General features: G+C 42.7%; 1 protein-coding gene and 1 pseudogene across 1 annotated transcript in view; one reads left to right on the top strand and one right to left on the bottom strand.

The window, feature by feature from the left end:
• The window catches only part of LOC109919012, a 31,166-nt gene extending 24,977 nt beyond the window's left edge, over window positions 1-6,189 (bottom strand). The window contains exon 1 of the mRNA XM_048601902.1: window positions 6,166-6,189. The gene's annotated coding sequence lies outside the window, so the exon portion shown is untranslated. The remainder of the gene's footprint in view (window positions 1-6,165) is intronic.
• Window positions 1-17,538, top strand: part of LOC109919013 — a 55,826-nt pseudogene that overhangs the window by 8,380 nt on the left and 29,908 nt on the right.

Genomic DNA, 17,538 nt, shown 5'->3' with positions numbered 1-17,538 from the left:
ATTGTTGATATAGCCAAATCATCAGAATTCAAACTGTCTGAGGAATAGATGGTCTAGCCTTCAACATCACAAGCCATTTTCAGAGATCCTGATGTTTAAATAGAAAACTAGACTGCAACTCTGATCATTGGAGGCAGATGTGTGAGCTTCCACATACCAACAGGGAATACACATGCAGTCATCTCCTCTCTCCCACATTATAAGAAACAGACTCAACATTAAGTTTGGACTATCAAAGAATCAGTCAACCATTAGGAAACCAACAGATTATCTCTGTTGGTATGCCATTACACAATCCAAATAAAATCTTGATTACTAGTGACTCAAACATAGGCATTGGATTCTTCCATTACAGTAAATTTTTTTTTTATTTTGAAAAATATATTTCTCCTTGAACTCAGTTGGTTATTCATCTAACTAGTAGGATAATAAACTTTAGGTCCAAATTCCACTGTAAAAATTTAAATACTTGTGGTAGGGAATACAAAATTCATGAGTGCCAGTAGGGAATGAAGCTACACACTTCCAAGTTAAAACTCCCCATAGAGGACAAACATTGAGAAAGCTAACTTTGAAATAAGTTATTTCTGAGTATGCAATTCACTGGTTAGCTTCTAATTTGCACGTTCAGGTTTGTATGTTTGTGTGAAAATGTTGAATATATGACTGCTTTAGTTGAAAGAGAAATTTCATCCTCAAAATTTGTTGTTAACATTTTGCTTATGTTCTGATTAGAATATATATTACGCAGATGCAATTACCATCGTCAGCTGAAGAACCATCTTGTTTGACAAAATAAGTTGCTTAACTGCTTGGTTCTCATAAGCCATCAGTAATTTTGACGGTGTGCCTTCTGCATCTTTGATTCAGATGAGCCCACAGTGTTGGAGGCAGCACGGTTAGAGAATTGGCTAATGGGCAGGAAACAGCAAGTGGGGATAAGGGATTCTTTTTCAGGTTGGCGACCTGTGACCAGTGGGATTCCACAGATATCAGTGCTAGCACTGCAACTGTTTATAATATATACGAATGATTTGGAGGAAGGAAGCAAATGTACTATAGACAAATCTGCAGATGACACAAAAACAGAGGGAAAGGAAAGTTGCAAGACGGATACAAACAATTTACAACGAGATACTGATAGGATAAGTAAGCAGGCAAAAAATTGCAAATGGAGTATAATGTGGGAAAATATAAAGTTCTTCATTTTGGAAGGAAAAACAAAAGAAAAGGTATTACTTAAATGGAGAAAAACTGCAAAAAGCTGCTACACAAGGGGACTTGGGTATGCTTGTGCACGAAACAGAGACAGCTAGCACACATGCAGCAGGAAATCAGGAAAGCTAATGGAATGTTGACACTGATTTCAAGGGGTTTGGCATAGAAGGGAAATTTTACTGCAACTGTACAACGTGTTGATGAGACCACATCTGGAGTAGTGTGCATAGTTTTGGTAACCTCATTTAAGAAAAGCTGTATTTCATTGGAGGTAGTTAGAGAGGGAGCACTAGGATGATCCCTGGTATTGAGGGACTGTCTTATGAGCAAAGACTAAAGAGGATGAAACTCTACTCATTGCAGTTTAGAAGAATGATAAGTGATTCTCATTGAAACATATACGATTTTTAAGGGACTTAGGGTAAATGCTGAGAGGATATTTCCCCTTCTGGGACAGTCTAGGACCAGAGGCCATAGTCTCAGAATTAAGGGGTACTAATTTAAGATTGAGACGAGGAAGAATTTCTTCTCACAGAGGGTTCTGAGTCTTTGCAACTTCTTTTCACAGACAGTTGTGGGAACAGAGTCCTTGTGTACATTTAAGGCTGAGAGAGATTCTTAATCAGTAGGAGAATCAAGGATTATAGGGAAACGGTAGGAAATTGTACATGAGCAGTGTCAGATCAGTCACGCTCCTGTTGAATGCTGAAGCAGTGTAGAGGGGCCAAACAGCCTACTCCTGTTCCTACTTTTTTAATGGTCTTATGACATTTGAAGACCACACAATAGTAGTTAAGGTGCTGTCCAGATACCAATCCTCTCTCAGATAAAACAATTAAAATTAATTAACAGGTTATTAATGTCACTGCCTTCTAACACATCACTGGTGTACTCCCTATGTAGGTGCCACTGTAAAGGAATGAAGCATGGCAAAAGTTTGATTATTTTGGGTCATTACTCTCTTATAAAAGACAGAGTGAATATAATAGAAATCTTTTAAATTATCACTTATTTGGATAGATTGAATCCAAATCAGCTTTCTGACACTTACAGAAGTTAAGCACAAAGAGTCACAGTTACAAATTAAAGTCAAAACATGAAATGTAGGAGATTTTTCATGTAAAAGGATATGCAATAAATTATTTTCATACAAGGTGCAATAAGAAGCCTTCGTGACTTTCAAGGAGCAATTAGACATGTTCTTCTCAATAGAATTCAGCATTACTAGAACTGTTTCAATTTATGTGGTGTCCTACAGTATGGGTCCAGGAAATTAACTGTATTGCCAAGTTTACTGTATGACAAACCACTCAACTAAAGGATGTCTAAATGAATGCAGCAGGATGAAGGCAAACTCAACAACCTTATTGCCAATCCTTAACAAAAACAGCAAATAAGACTGTAAATGCACTGCCTCATCGTCAAGCCACTGGATAAAAACATCCAGTGTGAACCTGTGTAGATAAAAAGGCAAATATAAATATGCAAAATATCACATCACTCTACACAGTTGCTCGTTTTTTAAACAATATATTAATTAAGCAGAAAACATTAGAAATATTTAGAGCGTCAGGCAGCATCTGTGTGACAAAACACAAAAGTTAACTTTTGATTTTCTCTCTCTTCAGACGCTGTCAAACACATTGAGATTCACAGTGTCTTTGGTATACAGTATATTTCAAACATTCAACATTTTCGCTCTGCTTTGTGAATGGCATTTTGTTTTTTAAGAAAGCATGTTTACAAGCGTGAAAGGGTAGATCTTACACATACAGTTTTGCGTTTCTGAGAATCGGTATTTGTTCTTGACTGATTCAACTTGGGTGCTCCATCGCTTACCCAAACATCAGGACCATGCTCCACAATTCTGACCACAGCCACCCCTACACATCCAAGTGCCAGCCCATATCCTCCGCTCGACAGCCCAGTGCCCGCCCGTATCCTCCACTTGACAGCCTAGTGCCCACCTGTATCCTCACCCCTACAGCCCAGTGCACAATCGTATCCTCCCTCCTATGGACCAGTGCCCGCCCGTATCCTCCCCACTACGGACCAATGCCCACCTATATCCTCCCCACTACAACCCAGTGCCCGCTTGTATTCTCCCCACTACGGACAGTGCCCACCCATATCCTCCCCACTACAGCCCTGTGCCCGCTCGTATCCTCCCCAATACAGCCCAGTGCCCGCTCGTATCCTCCCTCCTACGGCCCAGTGCCCGTTCGTATCCTCTCCCCATGGCCCAGTACCCGCTCGTATCCTCTCTCCTACAGCCCAGTGCCCACTCGTATCCTCTCTCCTACAGCCCAGTGCCCACTTGTATCCTCCCCCCTACGGACCAGTGCCCGCCCATATCCTCCCTTCCTACGGCCTAGTGCCCACGTGTATCCTCGCCCCCTCCAGGACCCAGTGCCTGCCCGTATCCTCCGCCCAAAAGCCCAATACCTGCCCATATCCTCCGCCCTACGGCCCAATGCCCGCCCGTATCCTCCCCTCGATGGCCCAGTGCTCACCTGTATCCTCTGCCCTACGGCCCAGTGCCCATCCGTATCCTGCCCTCTATGACCCAATGCCTTCCTGTATCCTCTGCCCTACGGTCCAGTGGCTGCCCATATCGTCCCCCCCAAACCCATGTGCCCGCCTGTATCCTCCCCCCACACCCCAGTGCCCTCACCCCCTATGACCCAGTGCCCGCCTGTATCCTCACCTCCTACAGCATAGTGCCCGCCCATATCCTGCCCCCTACAATCCGAAGCCCATCCATATCCTCCCCCTTACAGCCCAGTGCCCGCCTGTACTCTCCCTCCTATGATCCAGTGCCCACCTGTATCCTCCCCCTTTCATCCCAATGCCTGCCCATATCCTCCTCCTACTACCCAGTGCCTGCTCGTATCATCCCCCCTACACCCCAGTTCCCGCCCGTATCCTCCCCTCACGGCCCAGTGCCCCCCGCCCCGCATCCTCCCCGCCAAAGCCCAATGCCCCGCCCCCGGTATCCTCCCTCCTCCACCCCAGCGCTCCTCCCCGCTACGGCCCAGTGCCCGCCCGTATTCCCCCCGATCCCGGGATAGTTGAGTGGGATTCAGCCCCAGGTCACCCTGGTGTGTGGACCCCCCCTCCCCCCCCCCCGCGCACCCTTTGGCCGGTGGAGACGCTGAACTGTTCACGTTCACCCTGAATCTTACCGGGAACGGGAAGGCTCAGGCTGGGGCCGGACACCAACACAAGGCCGCACGGTTCGGCCGCAGGTGGGGTTACTGCTGCTGGGGGCTGATCCCGGGTCCCGGGCTCGGGCTCTAAGCAGCAGGAGCTGGATGTCCGTGGAAAATGGAGGATGGTCCCGTCAGGTACGGTGCCTGCTCTCGGCCAAACTGCACGACTCAAACCAAACGCAACTTTCGAAATGTTGCTCCCTGTTACAGACGGAAGAGGGACAGCACCTTTCGTCCTTTCATTATTAAAATAAATAAATACAACTCTTGTTCAAATAAGAGTCAACTCCTTTCTTCCTTTCCTAGATGCTGCCCAAATTGGTAATTATTTCCATACTTTGGGAAGCTCTGAAGGCATTAGAGATGTGATCAAAGGCTAAATTTGCAGAAAGATAAAATGTTGTAAAGACAACATAACAAGGAGGTGAAACAACATTGGTAGGTTTTGAGCGGGCAAATGTGAAGTTGTTCACTTTGGCCAGAAAAATAAAAAGAGTGGAGCTTTATTTAAATGGTGAATGACTGTGGAATTCTGCAGTATGTTGAGCTGTTCTTGTGCATGAGCAACAAAAAAAATTGCAGTTACAACAAGTGAATTAAAAAAAACTAATGGAAATATTATCTTTTGTTTTGTGAGGAATTTAACATAAAAGTAAGAATAAAAACCAAAAAATACTGTGGATGCTGAAAATCAGAAACAAAAACAGAAATTGCTGGAAAAGCTCACCGGGTCTGACAGCATCTGTGGAGAGAAATCAGAGTTAATATTTCACGGGTCTGACAGCATCTGTGGAGAGAAATCAGAGTTAATATTTCAGTTCCAATGACCCTTCCTCAGAACGGAGCTTTTCCAGCAATTTCTGTTTTTGTTTCTGATACAAGTAAGAATATTATGCTTCAGTTATGCAGAACAATAATGATATCAAATCTTGAACATTGCACGCAGTTTTGATGTCCTTATTTAAGGAAGGATGTGAATGCATTGGAGGTGGTTCAGACAAGGTTTTCTGCATTGATGCCTGGAATGAATGTGTTGTCTTATGTGGAAAGTTTGAACAGGCTGAACTTGTTTCGACCAGAGGTAGAAAGGTGAAGGTGATTGGTTGAAGTTCATAAATACCTGAATGGTTATGACAAGGTGGACATAAAAGGATGTTCACTCTTGGCAGTAAGCCCAAAAATAGGGAACTCTGTTTTAAATGTAAGGGTCATTCATTTGTGCTAGAGATGAGGAGAAATATTGTATCTCCAACAATTCTGTGTCTTTGGAACTCTCTGCCTCAGAAGACAGTGAAGGCATGCCATTGAAACTTTTTAAGGCAAAGGTAAATAAATTCTTGTTAGGCAAGGAAATCAAAAATTATGAGGGGTTGATGGGAATTTGGAATTCACAGCAGAAACATATCATCTTAAAGGACTGATTGGCCAACTTCTGCTCCTAATTCATATATTCAAATTTCAGTTGTATCAACAGTGTAGAAAAGTTAGGATTGTGTTTCTTGGTGAAGAGTAAGTTGAGGAGAAATTTGATGGAGGTGTTGAAAGTCATGAAGGGTCATAACATCATAGTCATAGAGTCATACATCATGGAAACAGATCCTTCAGTCCAATGAGTCCATGCTGACCATGTTCCTAAACTAAACTAGTCTCACTTGCCTGGGTTTTGCCCATATCCCTCCAAATCCTTTCCTGTTCATGTACTTATCCAAATATCTTTTAAATGCTGTAACTGTACCTGCATCCACCACTTCCTCTGGCAGTTCATTCCACACACGAACCACTCTCTGTGTAAAAAAAGTTGCCCCTCGTCCTTTTTGCAACTTTCTCCTCCCACCAAATTTTTGGTCGTGATAGAGGAAATAGAAAGAAGCTGTACATATCGGAATCAAGAGTCAGAGAACACAAAATTTAGTGACTGTTAAAAGAAATAATAATGACACAAGATTTTTTACACGCTGAGTGGTTAGGATCTAAAACATAAACTCTGAGAGTATGGTGGAGATATTCAAACATGTCTTTCAGAAGAGAATTGGACTATTACTTGAAGAGGAAAGATTTGTAGATCTGTGGGGAGAAGTTGGAGGAGTGGTACAAGGTGAGCTGCACTTGCAGATAGCTCATTCAGATCAAAGGGACTTGTTTTATGCTGTAACAATTCTATGATTTCTTTTCATTTTACTTCAAGTAAACAAGGACATGCATGGGACCATATTTTGCAAACAGCAATAAACCCTCAAATTACACTTGCACTTGTACATGTACGTGGGTTTCTACAAGTTGAAGTGCAAATTGCTGCCAGCCAATTATCCAAAAGCCATAGCACTTTTTACAGGAGATAACCAATCAGATTGTGGAATAATTAATGAACAATACAGAGCGTAAACTATTAAGTATCAGTTGGAACAGAAATCTCAAATCAAATGGTGTACAGAATGTGAGATACAGAAAGAAAGAAAAATTGAAATAAGAGAGAGACAAAAGAAGGAAGCACAATAAGAAATCAATAATTAGAATATGAAGGAATGATTCTCCATAGAAATACCCATAATATACAACACAAATCCATCCTTCCTCCCACTTTTCGCCCCTAACTCTATGAGCATTAGCTTCTATTCATTTGCTTATCCAGTCTCTCTTGAATACATCCATAGTATTTGCTTTGACCATGCTCCATGGCATCGAGTTCCACATTCTCACCATTAGGTACAGAAGCTTCTTCTGAAATCCCTGTTTGATTTCTTGTTGACTATCTTCTAGGTGACCTCAGGTTTTGCTCTTCTTCCTGAATAAAATACTCTGTATGTTGTGTCAAAACCTTTAAAGATTTCTATTAAGTCATATCTCAGCTTTACATGTCAAGAGAAAAGAGACACCTATCTGTTCATCATGTAAAGGGTAAGGGCTTGACCTGACACCAAAAATACCTTGAAAGTTAGATGCCTTTTTCAAAATGAATGTTCTTTTTTAGAAATGAGCATGTAAGAAGTCCTACTCTCTTAAATGATTGTAAGGGTTTTTCAGTACAATGTTTGAGCAGTCAATTTATACAGTTACAAAGGTTTATTTGACAAACTGTTTCATTCATTACATCATCCTTGCACCTGTCATCTTTGATCTGTTATCTCTCAATTTGGTTATTCTTGTGCTTATTTTGTTTAACAGGTAAGCTTTCAATCTCCTAGGTTTGGTGCCAAGTCTCCCTTGAGATCTTTTTTTCCCAAAACATTCTACAGTACATCATTTTTTAAAATATATATTATGTATTAGTTGAAATTTACATAAAGTGTGATACAGATTATTTTATTTTCCCCAGTATTAGTACATGAAGTAGCTCATAACACTTACTATTATGAGTTACATTTACAATGCACATTTAAGTTTCATGTCAAACATTCTCTGTTACGCACAGCCCAAAGGTTTCAATATACTATGGTGGAAGGGCCTTGAACAGTGACCTTTCCATTTTGTGCCTTTGCGATAGATGACATGAACTTCAGTGCATTCCTCAAACGTAATCCTGTTCTTGAAAATGTGCCAATCTGCACCACTTGGTCAATGGCAGCTTTTTGTCCTGGAAAACCAGCATTTTTCTGCCTGACCATTGAGTAAGCCAGCCTGTTCAACTTTATAGGCATAACACCACATCTCAGTCACTATTATAAATCTGTTTTACACCCTCTCCAGTGACTTTATATTCCTTTGATAATGTGGTACCTAGAACTGTGCACAGCACTCCAAGTTAATCTAACCAAGGTTCTTTAAGACAAGCTTAGGATAACTTCTCAATTTGGCAATTCCAGCCCTCTAGAAATAAACACCAGCACCCAGACTGTTTTTGCTATGGCGTCGTTAACCTGTGTCACAAATTTTATTGATTTGTTCATTTGTATTTCTAGATCACATTGCTCCTCCACTATTTAGATTTTTATTTTCCAGTATTATGTGGTGTTATAGGCCCATTCTGGAAATTTATTGATGTCTTCTTGTAACTTCTTGTCTTCTTTCCATCTTCATACAGGTCTTCTCAAGATTGACTTTCGACTACAATTTGATGTCATTCCAAAAATATAGAAACTATTTTACCAGAATTTTACTTTGAGGGGGCTATGTTAATTTGGGGGAGTTTTGTGGAGTGTTTCTCTCTGTCAGCTCTTGTGAGTTTTCTCATGTGATTTTGTCTTGCTAACCTCATTATGTACGCAGCACACTCTATAGTGGGCATTTGTGCTTTGGTGCCTCACCAGCAATGACAGTATTTTCTGCTGTGTGGACTTCCAACACAGTGCCATATTTAAAGCCCAGCTATGTACCAGGTGAATTGCTGCCGGCACTGAATAGGCTTTCACTGTACGTAGTGGGAAATAAATGAAAACAAAAGCTCTGAGGGCACACAGGTGGCACAGTTGACATTTCATTACAAAAATGAGTTCACACTCATAGAAGTATTACTATTTAACATCATTGCCTGTTTGATCTACTGTCATTGTAACTGTAGCTGCAAGATTCAAGTTACACAGCCCATCCATCCTTAGCACCGTACCATGTTAGAACCCTGTATAAAGGAGTGCTGCGCTTTCCCTGCTACTCAGATTGGCTTTTCAATTGCCCAATCTGAGAACATCACATTGCTGGAAAGCCTTCAAACATTGAAGGCATTAACTGTTATTAAAAATGGGCAAAAGCAAAAAAATAAAAACAACAAAAAGTGTTGCAATTGCTTCTGGGAGCAAACAGGGACAGCTTGGCTTGTGAGCAACAACAAGCTCTCATCTATTGGAATCATGTGTCAATTAAGTCCCAGATGCCCTCCTATTTCAAAGACCGTAACTTCCCCCCTCCGATGATCGAAAACGCCCTCAACTGCATCTCTTGCATTTCCCACACTTCTGTCCTCGCATCCCCTCCCCCCTCAACAGACAGAATCCCCCTTGTCCTCACATATCACCCTACTAACCCCCGCATCCAATGCATCATTCTCCGCCACTGACAATCCGACCCCACAACCAAAGAGCTATTTCCCTCCCCAGCCCTATCTGCCTTTCAGAGGGACCACTCTCTCCATGACTCCCTCGTCCGCTCCACACTCCCTACTAATGCCACCACACCCAGCACCTTTCCCTGCAACTGCAGGAAGTGCTACACCTGCCCCTACACCTCCCTCCTCACCTCCATTCAAGGTCCAAAATAAACCTTTCATATCAGACAGGGGTTCACCTGCACATCTGTCAACTTGGTCTACTGTATCCGTTGCTCCTGATGTGGCCGCCTCTACATCGTTGAGACCAAGCAGAGGCTCGGAGACTGTTTTGTAGAGCATCTGCGCTCTGTACGTGACAAACGGCAACACCTTCTGGTTGCCAACCATTTCAACTCCCCCTCCCACTCCCTGGGTGACATGTCCATCCTGGGCCTCCTCCAGTGCCACAATGACACCACCCACAAACTGGAGGAGCAGCACCTCATATTCCACCTTGGGACCCAACAGCCCAATGGCCTAAACATGGATTTCACCAGTTTTAAAATCTCCCCACCTACGGACTCATCCCATGCCCAAACTTCCATCTCACCCCTGCCTCCTTGACCTGACACAACCTGTCCATCTTCTCTCCCACCTATCTGCCCCACCATCCCACCGACCAATCCCCACCATTCCCTACCTACACTCACCTATCACCATCCCACCCACCTTCCCCAGTCCCACCCCTCCTCTCTCTATTTATTTCCCAGTTCCCTTCCTCGTCCCCATTTCTGAAGAAGGATCCAGACCGGAAATGTCAACTTTCCTCCTCCTCTGATGCTGCCTGGCCTGCTGTGTTCCTCCAGCTCCATATTGTGTTGTCTTTGACTCCAGCATCCGTAGTTTTTGCTATCTCTGAGTCAATTAAGTCCGGTCTGCTTGTTGTGTCTGACTCTGTACTGCTTTCTCATGCTGAAGGTGATGTTCCTACAGCTCAATGTCCTTATCTTCCTACTTGGAAGACTGCTGTCAATCCCGCAGTTATCCAGTGTCCATCGCATCTCGTGCTCTAGTTATTGCTGAGCACAGCATGCTAGGATTATGTGGGACACTCTGGACTTTACTGCAAGACACGACCCCCAGACCAATCTAAGTATCAGAACCTCATCTTCAGAAGGGATGTTGTCAGCTTTGCAATAGCCTCAGTGGAAGAATGGGCTGAATTGTATCAATGCTCGACCTCAGTCAGGGGTTTGTTTAATGGGGTCTTCAACCACATTTACAGGGGATAGCTTCTGTCTCTGAGTCAAGGAAGGAGACTGGCTGTGACCACACCTGGAGTGGGTGGGATAAATGTCTCAACCAGTGAGGGATGGCAATGCAAGACCCACTGATGTGAAGCCCTTTAGAGGCTTAGAATATGATGCACAGACCCATACAATTTACAAGACACTGACGTATGGGCTCCACCAATCCCTGACTATACTAAGTCATTGTCTCCCTGTGTGTTATACAGCTGTCTGCCCCACACATTGCTAACCTCTTCATTCAGTCCCAACACTTTGGCACATACAGAGCCAGGCAAAGAATATGAATGCTCGACCATGGAGGGTAATGGTACCAGCAGAACCTGTTGACCTTTATATGTTCATCTTACCTCCAAATGCAGCACTAGGTTCTCAACACAACATCCATCTACAGAACATTCTGAATTAATTTAGGCATAATGCTGGCATAATTACAGACAGAGGGGCTAGACAGAGTTTCAAACAAACAGTGTACCATTATACTAGTAACATTTATACAAACATAATACTTCATATACCGTGCGCTGTCATTCATGTCAACAAGTGCACTCAAAAGGTTGGCTTCCTTCTTTCCTATCCACTATATATCAATGTAGAGGTTGTGCAGCTGGGGTGGAGTGAGCCTACTTGGCAGTAGATCCCATTAGCCTTGGAAGGCATTATTAACTGGGCCAGTGGCAGAGCTGTTGCCCTGAGGTGCTCACCAGCTTGTGCTCCCAAACATTCTAAACATGACACTCCCACCCAGGTCAGTATCTAAGCAGGTGAGCGGTACAAGAGGGACCCATGCTGATGTCTCCCTTGAGGCCTTGGCACTCTCTTCCTCAAAGGTCAAAAAGATGATTTTTGGGACACCAGTAATTTCTCCACTAGGCGTGTAGACATCTGGCTCGTATTTGTAAAACACAAGGGAGAGAAGGCCAATGGTTGGAAGTAGTGTGCAACAAATGACACTGACAGCGGGGTAAATGTGAGTTGCAGTGAAATGAAGAATAATACATATTTTGTTGCTGAGTCATGGATGTCTCTGCAACCCCACAGGCATATTCTTGGTTTCTCTCCTCAAGGAACATGATTCTTTCTGCGCAATGGGTGAAAGGCTGGTGTCGAGTATTGCCTCCAACTGTCTTGGCTGTTCACACCCTCTTATAGGCTGTTTCTGTCTGGAATGAGAGAAAGGGAGGGATTGGGTGAGATGAAAATAGCTGGTATGGCTGTTGGTGCTGGTGCAGGTGGTCAAAAGATGGTAAGAGGTCCTGGGCGAGTGAACAGAGACGATGCAGTAGTGATGTGGGTGGTTGACGGGGAGTGAAAGCAAGTGAAGGAAGATGTTGCAGGCAGTAATGAAAGTGGTACAGCATGACACTTGGTGGGAGGTGGGTGCAGTCGCAGAGCTAAAGTGAATGAGAGGTTGCATCGTAGTAGAGCAGAGTAGATCAATGACCTTCTTGCGGCACTGCTGGCAATTTCTCCGTACCATGGAAACTGCACTGACATGGGTGGTAACCTCGGTCCAGGTTGCCACAGTATGGTCTGAAGGCCCCTTCTGCCGGTCCTCTGGGAGAAGGGCACCCTTCCACTGTACCATCCTGTCCATATTGACTCCAAGACGCTGTCAGAGAACCTCTGCATCATTTTCTCCTGTTCCAACATGTTCAGAACGATTGTCCATCACTAAGCAGAACAGCTTTGAAATTCCAGTGCTTGCCTGTGTACATAGTGGCCAATATGGTGTGGGTGCCAGAGATGCTGGGTATCCTGCGAGTGAAGTGTTGTTCCAGGAACAGTAAGTGATAGTATGGGCCTAAAATTGGGTGAGGCAGCACCAAAGAGACAGGTCGGTAAATGAGGCGAGTTTGATGATATACAGCAAGAGATCCCACCAGGCCTTTTGGCAAGAAACCCTCCATGAAATTTGACAAAATTGACCCTTAGCCAAAAGAAGATAAAACGTGAATCTAATTCCCTGCAAGTGGATGAATTTTCAGTGGGTTATAATTTCACCAGAGCATTCTACCACTAAACCAGGGCTGAAATAATGTAACAGAATATTTATCTCACCATTGCACTACATCCATTAGTTTTATAGCTGAATCATTTTGTTTGGGGTAATGCAAGTGATAAGATTCTGAGAATGTTTTAAAAGTTAAGTTTGTAATTCTTATTGTATTAGCTCTTTTCTAACTAAGTTTGGCAGTTCAGCAGATTTGGCTATGAAATAGTTGCAGTTAGACATATAGTTTGTGGTTGATTTTTATGTTGGCAAATGACATTTGTAAAACATCGGTTTATTTTCTTACAAAACAGCTTTTGTCGGACTTTCAAAAGATAACATAATGGAAACAACTTGGTACTCATCTTGAACTATATCAGAGTGTTCAGCATGCCTATGTCAAATGATTGTAGGTCAATAGCCAACAATATTTGTTTAAACCGAATTTATAAATCTCAGTAACCTTCATGAAAGTTGCTCAATCTTGTATAGCACCATGCAGTACCATCGTGTTACAAAAGGGAAAGAAATAACAGAAAACATTATGCAACTCTGCTAGAGATAGCAGGAACTGCAGATGCTGGAGAATCTGAGATAACAAGGTGCAGAGCTGGATGAGCACAGCAGGCAAGCAGCATCAGAAGAGCAGGAAAGCTGACATTTCGGGCCTAGATAGGCCTGCTGTGTTCATCCAGCTCTGTACCTTGTTATCTGCAACTCTGCTATCTTTGTATTGAATCCTAACTTATGATGCTAACATTCAAATATTATCTTGTAATAAAAAAATTAAATCTTTTAGTATGAATAAATAATTTAAAAGAATTTTTCTCTGCAATTTTTCACATCAGGTTGTGATACCATGCTCTCACAGGCAATTTGCATATTAGTAGAAAGTGAAAATTACCACAAAATAATTCAAAACAAAATAAATATTTAGACAAAATCTACATAGTACTCTCGCAATGGTTCTGTCAGCACAGAATCAAAGTCTCCTCAGTTGAACATGTGCTTCCAATTCAACAATTAGGGAATAGAAATTGACACTGCTATCAGTATGGTTCATGCATGCTATTCTGTCCCCAGAAATTAGTGAACGTCGGGAAATTGTAACAGCAAGTCATACAAAGGGCAGTCACCTATGCAGGTATTGTTGGATCAGGTGGCCATGTTACACCTTGCCTAGCTTTACTTTCTATTGACTAGGCCTTGTCCACAGGTAGTGTGTTGAAAATCTAATTGCTCAAGTCCATAAAAATCATTTAAAATGATCCTGAAGATAACTTAATTTATACAGTTGCAAGTTAATCATGTTAAAATTTGTATATCACTGGTTCAGTCTCAGCTGGAAAGGTTGTAGTGAAACAAATTCCTCAGGATGGAATTGACATTTCAGTAAATTCCCTGGAGGTTCAGGAACCTTGGCTTCACCAAGGGTGGTGGAACAATCAGTGGGGGTAAAAGAAATTGAAATGATACAGGAGGAATATTTTGGATTGTTTTCTGATTATATTGTGGTTAAATCCCTGGCTCATAAGATTAGGCAGCAAGAAAGGGATATGAAACAGGGTAATGAATTGAAAAATCAGTTATTGAATAGAGTCATAGAATCATAGACGAAAACAGGTCCTTCGGCCAAACTGATCGATGCTGACCATGGTGCCCACTCAGCTAGTTCCAATTGCCCGTATTTAGTCCATATTTCTCTAAACCTTTCCCATCTATGTACCTATCCAAATGTTTCTTAAATGTTCCTATTGTACCTGCCTCAACCATTTTCTCTGGCAGCCCATTCCATACATGCACCACTCTCTGCGTGAAGAAGTTGCCCCTCAGGTCCTTCTTAAATCTTTCCCCTCTCACCTTAAACCTATTCCCTCTAGTTTTCAATACCCCATCCCTGGGAAAAAGACTATATACATTCAATCCTATCTATGCCCCTCATGATTTTATACACCTCAATAAGGTCACCCCTCATTCTCCTACATGCCAAGGAATAAAGTCCTGTCCTGGTGAACCTCTCCCTATAACTCAGGCCTACTAGTCTTAGCAACATTACAATTTTCAAAAATTACCTAAAAAGGATGAAGTTAAAAAGCGTCAGGCTGATATGTTTAGTCAATCACAAAAAAAACAGAATTTAAAGAATTATGCCAAATGGTTTAGTCAGACATTGAATCAGAAATAATGCATAGAACATAGAACAGTACAGCACAGTACAGGCCCTTCGGACCACGATGTTGTACTGAACTTTTACCCTAATCCTAAGGTCTATCTAACCTCCACCCCTACCTTATACTATCATCCATATGCCTATCTAATAGCTGCTTAAATGCCCCTAATGAGGCTGACTCCACTACCCTCTCCGGCAATGCATTCCATGCCCCAACCACTCTCTGAGTAAAGAACCTACCTCTGACGTCTCCCCTATATCTACCTCCACTCACTTTAAAACTATGCCCCCTCGTAATAGCTACCTCTACCCTAGGAAAAAGTCTCTGGCTGTCTACTCTATCTATACCTCTATTTTGTACACCTCTATCAAGTTACCTCTCATCCTTCGTCGTTCTAAAGAGAAAAGCCCTAGATCTCTCAACCTTTCCTCATAAGACCTTTGCTCCATTTCAGGCAACATCCTGGTAAATCTCCTCTGCACCTTTTCCAACGTTTCCACATCTTTCCTGTAATGAGGCGACCAGAACTGGACACAATACTCCAGATGTGGCCGAACCAGGGTTTTGTATAGCTGGAGCATAACTTCAAGGCCCTTGAACTCAATCCCTCTATTAATGAAAGTTAACACATCATACGCCCTCTTAACAACTCTATCCACCTGGGTGGCAGCTTTCAGGGAACTGTGGACATGAACTCCAAGATTCCTCTGCTCCTCCACACTGCCAAGAATCTTCCAGTTAACCCTGTATTCTGCTTTCAAGTTTGTCCTTCCAAAATGAATCACCTCACACTTTTCAGGGTTAAACGCCATCTGCCACTTCTCAGCCCAGCTCTGCATCCTATCAATGTCCCTTTGTAACCTAGAACAGTCGTCCACACCGTCCACAACACGACCCACCTTCGTATTGTCTGCGAACTTACTAATCCACCCTTCCACTCCTTCATCCAAATCATTTACAAAATTCACAAACAGGAGAGGACCCAGAACAGATCCTTGTGGTACACCGCTCATAAATGAGCACCATGTTGAATATTTTCCATCCACTACCACCCTTTGTCTTCTAAGGGTCAGCGAATTCTGAATCTAATCTGCCATATTTTCCCCTATCCCATGCCTCCTTACCTTCTGCATGAGCCTACCATGGGGAACCTTATCAAACGCCTTACTTAAATCCATGTATACCACATCCACTGCTCTATCTTCATCCACGTGTTTGGTCACCTCTTCAAAGAATTCAATAAGGTTTGTGAGGCATGATCTACCCTTCACAAATCCATGCTGACTATCACGAATCAAACTGTGCCTTTCCAAGTGATCATAAATCCTATCTCTCAGAGCCCTTTCCAATAATTTGCCCACCACTAGCTGGCCTGTAATTTCCGGGGTTATCTTTATTCCCTTTTTTAAACAAGGGAATGACACTTGCCTCTCTCCAATCTTCCAGCACTATACCCGTGGACAGTAAGGATGAAAAGATCATCGCCAAAGGCCCTGCGATCTCATCCCTCGCTTCCCACAGAATCCTTGGATAAATCCCATCAGGCCCGAGGGACTTATCTATCTTCAACTTCCTCAAAATTCCTAGCACATCTTCCTTACTAACAGCGACCTCCTCTAGCCTACCAGCCTGGTTCACATGGTCCTCCTCTACAACTAGGTCCCTCTCAGTTGTGAATACCGAAGAAAAGTATTCATTAAGGACCTCTCCTACTTCTTTAGGCTCCATGCACAAATTCCCTTTACAATCCTTGATCGGCCCAACCCTTTCTCTGGTCATTTTCTTATTCCTCAGGTACGTGTAAAAAGCCTTGGAGTTTTCCTTGATCCTATCTGCCAAGGTTTTCTCATGCCCCCTTATAGCTCTCCTAAGCCCTTCCTTCAGCTCCTTCCTGGATAACTTGTACCCCTGTAGAGCCTTTTCCGTTCCTTGTTTCCTCAACCTTACATAAGCATCCTTCTTCCTCTTAACCAGTCATTCGACCTCTCTTGAGAACCAAGGCTCTCTCACTCGACCGCATCTTCCCTGCCTGCTAGGGACAAACATATCGAGCACACGCAGTATGCATTCCTTAAACAATCTCCACATTTCAATAGTGCTCTTCCCTAATAGCATCTGTTCCCAATTTATGTTACCCAGTTCTTGCCTAACAGAATTGTAATACCCTTCTCCCAATTATAAACCTTACTCTGCTGTACGTACCTTTCCTTTTCCATGACTATTGTAAAAGTAACAGAGTTATGATCGCTACTGCCAAAATGCTCTCCTACCAACAGGTCTAAGACTTGGCCCGTATGTTATGTATGTATGCCCTCATGTATGTTATTATTTGAATGATGAAGTATTAATAAGGAAATGGAGGCCACTTCATATACCAACTAATGAGAAATGATAGTTGTCCATCTGTCCCATCTGAGTATCATAATAAAATTTAAAGAGTGGCTCGTAAAATTACAATGGCAGGTCATGTAGGTAATAGAAAACCACAGGCTAAAATGTTTAAACATTATTATTGGTGAGAATTACATACATATAGTCATATTTTGCCAGATATACTGTAAATGCAAGACAGTTGGAAAATCCCAATAATCAGTTAAACCTGAATCTTCAATTCAGATATAGCAGGAACTGCAGATGCTGGAGAATCTGAGATAACAAGGTGTAGAGCTGGATGAACACA

This window comes from Rhincodon typus, chromosome 10 (assembly GCF_021869965.1).
Source record: "Rhincodon typus isolate 14 chromosome 10, sRhiTyp1.1, whole genome shotgun sequence".
In the NCBI taxonomy this organism is placed as follows: Eukaryota; Metazoa; Chordata; class Chondrichthyes; order Orectolobiformes; family Rhincodontidae; genus Rhincodon; species Rhincodon typus.
This window is presented reverse-complemented; position numbering and strand designations above follow the sequence as displayed.